The sequence below is a fragment of the Petaurus breviceps genome, unplaced genomic scaffold, assembly GCF_028583685.1.
Source record: "Petaurus breviceps papuanus isolate PSGF00001 unplaced genomic scaffold, PetGlider_PUasm1.0 118, whole genome shotgun sequence".
Classification (NCBI taxonomy): domain Eukaryota; kingdom Metazoa; phylum Chordata; class Mammalia; order Diprotodontia; family Petauridae; genus Petaurus; species Petaurus breviceps.
This window is the reverse complement of record NW_027185616.1, coordinates 23,208,066-23,214,065: the sequence shown is the minus strand read 5'-3', so window position 1 is coordinate 23,214,065 and position 6,000 is coordinate 23,208,066.

Genomic DNA, 6,000 nt, shown 5'->3' with positions numbered 1-6,000 from the left:
GACATAGTAGCAAGTGGTGTGTTAAGTTGGACTGTGCTGTATTCACACTTACTGCCAATTATTTATACTTCTCTATGCTAGAGAAGCATGCTAGTGAAAAGACTAATCTGCCGCCTAAGTCCCCCCCGCCCCCATTATTAATTTTTAACTTCAAATGTCTTCCCTAATGATTTTTTTTAATGCACTGTTTTGAAGGAAACTTCTAGTTGGAAACATGCCTCTTATTTTATGTCTTGTTCTGGTCTTCTGGCTACTTATTTTTCTTTCCCCTCTCTTAGCTTTGTTATATTTAATCTGGATCAACTTATAAATTTTCCTTTGGCTAGGGACCATGTTTTTTCTATGTTTGGTACCACCATTCAATTTGTGTCTAGCACAAGCAAGAATTAAATCAAGACTCCGTTGTTCCTTAAATATAATTAGACTTTTAATAAAGTATAGAAAAGGAGCTTAAGTAAACTATGTTGCACATCCTCTGGAGATGATAATTCTAACCCACCCTTGGTATGGGATGCTGTTGATCCAGTCACAGAGATTAATTTTGGTCATTCACACATACTCCTACTAGAAACCACCATTAAAAGCTACAGGAATTTGGGAGCAATTGTTCCTATTTCGCCTAGACCCAGGCCTAGCATACTATTTTCCTGCCATCTCTAGGCCATGCTACTCTATGCATGCTTTTTGCACCATTCTCATAAACTTCCTTTTTAAATCTAACTCTGAAAAATAATGAAATGAAGACTAGCATTCCTTGAAAAAAAATGAGATTACTAATGTTCTCTCTCACAAGTTCACCAAATCTGTGACTTCTGAGACCAAAACACCCTTCCCTGACCACCACTTCCTTTTATTAGAATGTAGTTCCTTGAAGGCAGGGGCTGTTTTTGGTTGTTTGCATTGTATTTGTGTCTCCAGAGCTTAGTATAATGTCTGAAATATCATATAAATACTTTTTTCATTGACTCTGGAATTGGGAAGAGTTCTTGATTTGTAATAGAGCTGAGTTCAAATCATGACTCGGTCATTTACTACTTCTGCAGCTTCCCCTCTCCTGATCTCAATTTCTTTAACTGTAAAATGAGGGGAGATTAGATGAACTCTCAGTTCTTTTTATCTCTAAATCTTCTAATTATCTCATGTTGAAAGAGTAGAAGGTCTTTAATACCAGGCAAAGAAATGTGAACTTCTTTCAATAGATAATAGGGAGGTACTGAAGATTTCTGAACAGTGAATTGATGTAACTAGATTATAAATATGGAAGATTAGTTTGACATCCATATGAAGGGCAGATTACAGGTGGTACAGAGGATTAAGTAGTTCATCCATAAGGAGGCCATTGAAGTAGTTCAACTAGGTGGCAACTGGGACCTGTACTAAGGTCTGTGGCATACTCAATACTTATCAGTACAGAAACTTTAACCTTTTCCATTTAAAAAAAATCTGTCCAGTTTGCCCCCTCTTGAGTGGCCTGGTGTTCTTCTGTTCCTGGAGGCTCACCATATCAGTGCCAGACTTTGTGCAGGCAACTGTCAACTGCTATATGCCAGACTTGAAGGGAATGAACTTACTATATCCCAAACTCAGTCTACTAGCATTAGCCTCCTGAGCAGCAGGGACTAGACTAGAGGTGTGTACCCTCATACCCAATGAGCTTACATTCTAATGGAGGAAGACCATGCATAAAAGATGGCTATCAAGGGAGGGGTAGTGAAGGGGAAGAAGGATATCCTCTTGGGGACAAGGCTTTTGGGGAGGGAGTAGAAAGGTTAGGAGAACATAGACTGAAACTGGAAATGAAGAGGATAGCTTGGAAATCCTATGAAATGGTGACTTGTCTGCAGTCACAGCATTAGCTAACTAGTGGCAGAGCCATTTTACTTGGGTTTTTTGACTCCAAATCCAGTACCCTTTCCATTTTACCACAATGCATCTAAGGAAAAATGGAGACGAGGCCAAGGTAATTGAACTTTGGTGACCCCTGGACTGATATGTTGATACCTTCAACAGAAGTAGAAAAGGTGATTTTTAATTTTGTGCACATTGTATTTGAGGTGTTTCTAGGACATACCAATAGAGGTATCAAGCATGCAGTTGAAAACAGAACTAGAGTCATGGGGAGAAGTTGCAGTTAGAAATATAGATTTGGGAACTATATGTATAGAGGTGTAACAGCAAGCTCATGGGTTCTTAGATCTGCTTTTTTAAAGGAAAGCAACTCAAAATGGCTTAACAATTTTACTTTAATCAATCATATGTCCTTTACCTAGTTCAGGGAAAAAGGTCAACACCCCGAACTTCAAGAATACAAACAAGTTACAGGCAGAAATTACAAGCAGACAAAGAAACAGATCAGCAGACAGGCTTCCAGCTGCCTGACCATTACATCCATACCTGGTCAGTTACCGGAGAGGGAAGCACCAACATCTGGGTTTTCAAAGCCGGGGGGCTCAATGGCTGCCTAGAGTCTCGTCTGGTCAAATCACACACCTCTTCCCAAAGTGAGCCCCAAACAAAATCTCACACCAGGGATGTGTATAGCCTTCTCCTGGCTCAGAGAATGTCACACCCCTCTTGACCACTGCCTAGTCACAAAGTATCAAGGAGTGGGCTCCAGGTGACCACATTCAGCCTTTTAGGGAGCAGAGTATATTTTCAAATCAAGGAAGGCTCTTAGAGTCACTTAAGCCTATCAAAGGGCCTAGGGGCAGGGAAGATCTTAAGTTCCCATTCCCATAACAAGAGGTAATTACTGAAATTATGAGAATGAATGGATTTAGCAAGGGGAGAGATTAAAGACAGGAAGAAGCCAAGGATAAAACTGAGTCATAGAACATTAGTGTTGGAAGAAAATCCAGTGGTCATCCATCAAGTTCAGTTACCCTCATTTTCCACAGGAGAAAACTTAGGCAAGGAGAGGGGAGGGATTTTCCCTTGATAACACAGGTTAGTAGTGGCATATTTGGGATTTGAACTCAGAGTTATCTGATTCTAACCCTAATGTTCTATACTGGATTCCACTTTGACAGGGTTGGATGTGATGAAGAAGATCAAGGGAAATGGCGGTGAGAGAGGTAGGAAAAATATGAGGATATAGGATTTTGGAAGTCAAGCAAGGACAAGGTAGCAAGAAAGTTGAAAAATAAAATTCTATAGGGATAACAGATGGCAATGACTAAAGTAGTCTTTAGATTTGGTCATAAAGAGATAGAAACTTTGGATGGAGCTGTTACTGTAAAACGTGAATAGAAGGCAAATTTTAGAGTACTGAAGAATGAGTAGGAAAATAAAACTGCAAGGATAGATGTAGTCTAGAGGAAGAGAGTTCTGTCATGATAACATGACATGTAGCAGGGGTAGGGGGATGGTCGTTTTTAGGATGTACAGACCTATGAATGTTTGTAAGCTGAGAAAATAGAGCTAATTTAGAGGTGGAAATTGGAGATGTTATATGATAGGAGTTTTATGAAAAAAGATAATAAAGGATCTTGAGTTGGGGATGGGACTAAAATAAGAGAAAGAATGCTTGGCAAGGGAGAGTGCCATACTTCCTCAGTACTGGAGAGAATGAGGACATTGAGTCATTCAAAGGAAATGAATGAGTTCACATTTTGGTATGACCTCAATCTTCTTGGTAAAACAGTGTCATACCTAGGGGACTCCTTGCATGTGGACTCTTCAGCCAATATACTGTTTTCTTGTAAGTGTTAATAGATTTTTCCCCCATAGAAAAACCTATGAATGTTTTGCATAAAGTGGATAAATATTTAATTGATCTTGTATTTGAAGGTATCACTGGGTTTCTTATCTTTTGGTAATAGATATGTGATGCTATGCTATGCTATAGATATGTGAAAAAGTGAGACCAGGCTTATCATATGAGATGAAGCAGCTGAAATGCCTTGCTAGGAATTCATTGACCACATTTGAATTTATTAGAACCAATAATTATGAATCTTCTTGGGTCCCACTGCTTTCTACATTTTTGCAGAGAAGCCAGACTTTGTCATCTGCCTTAATTGAACTTTTGAGTTGTTTGTTATTTTCATGGGCCAGTATATTAAAATTTTGTTTCTCCTTTAATTCAAGTTATGTTTTCATAGTGTTGTACTTTTTTGGTCATATAGATGACCAGAAATTATCTACTTTCTCTTCCTTTTGGAGTTTGGTCTTGTCCCAGATGTCTTTCTTCCTCAAGCTTTTGAGGTAAGAGTTTTAAAGTTGATTGACATTACATTGCTAACTTAGCTCTTTGTCCTGCTCTGACTCCTTCTATTACCTTAGTATTTTAACTTTTATTTATGGGAGCTGGTTAGAAAAATCTAAACTTGGTAATACATTTTTCTTTTCTGAATTCATCCCTGTATGTTTCTTTTTTGTTGCTTTCAGTTAAATAATATGTTATTCAAGTTTTCTACTGTTTGTACCAGATAGATGTTTGTACACCAGAGCTAAGTGGCAGTGTGGATAGAGCACTGGGCATGGAGACAGGAAGACATGAGTTCAAATCAGACACTCAGACATTTAACTGTGTGATCATGAGCAAGTCACTTAACCCTGTTTTCCTGAGTTTCTCATCTGTAAAATGATCTGGAGAAGGAAATGGCAAACTAGTCCAGTATTTTTGCCAAGAAAATCCCAAATAAGGTCATGACGAGTTGGATGCAATGGAAACTACTGAACAATACTGCCCATTAAGGGTTCAATATTATTTCAGTCAAATGAACTAGCAGTTCATCATGTATCTTCCCCAAGGACTACTGAAATTTCATATATGTTACCTTCTTCTTGGCTGCTAGCATATCCAACTGAAATAAAGAGGGAAACAATAGAGCGTATGTAACATCTCTTTCTTAAAAGAGGCAAGACTGCCTCAATTGACCTCTCAATCCCCCCGAGCAGGAGTTTTTTTACAGTACATTTCAGGGAGGCTATGAACTTGAATGGGAAAAAATATATCTTTATTTCAATAGAATTGGTTTACTTTGTAATCCTTTGTATTTTAAAAACATTGTTCTGAGAGGAGGTCCTCAGGATTCTCCAGACTGCCAAAGTGGGTCATGGGAAAAAAAATAATAAAACGAACCCCTCCACTGCAGAGAAGTTGCAATGGAACCAGTGACTTTCCCCAAATCCATCAAGGAAAATGATGACTAATTGAAAGATTCTTTCCCTAATCTTTTTTCTTCCTACAAACCCCATTACTCTACTTTCCACTTAGTTCTACAGCTCTTCCCCAAGATTAACTGAAGTCCTTGTTGTAGGAGGAAAAATTAGCCTGATTTAGGAATGTGAACTGCAGAACCCTCACATTTTTTGCAAAGTGAGATTAATTTGCAACACAGTTGGGTATTTTGTGTGTTTATGTCATGATAGCCAAAAGAACTTTGGAATCATTTTCCTTGACAACACTCTTGAGAAAAGCTTTAGAAAATAATAGTTGTTTAACTGGATATTTCAATGTAATGATAAAATGAAGATGCATTTCTTTTGAGGGAACAGTCTCACTTGAGTACTAGTCAGTTAAGTGATAATGAGGCTAAGGGCATAGGTTTTATCCCAGGGGAGGTCCACAAACTGCACAACTAGCCTCAGCCAGCTAATCTGAGGATGTGTATAGTTGGCATAGGAGACCAGAGGGAGTGAAAGTGGATCAACTGCAAATTCATCCCTACTGCAGCATGATCCATTAGAAAGAGCACTGGCTCTGGAGTTAGAGACATAGGTTCAAATTCTACTTCTGCCTGTGTGACCTTGGACTGGTCATTTAATTTCCTCCAATCTCTGTTTACTCATCTGAAAAAAGAGCTGGGGTAGAGGACATTTGAGGTCCTTTCCAACTTTAGTTCTTTTATCCTAATTCACAATTCATATCTTATTCAGGATGGATCATTTGCTTATGACAGAAAACATTATGGTTATGTTATACTTTATTAACACATCTATCTATTAACATTTAATCAATTAACAAACATTATATGCTCAATGTACTTTGGGTAC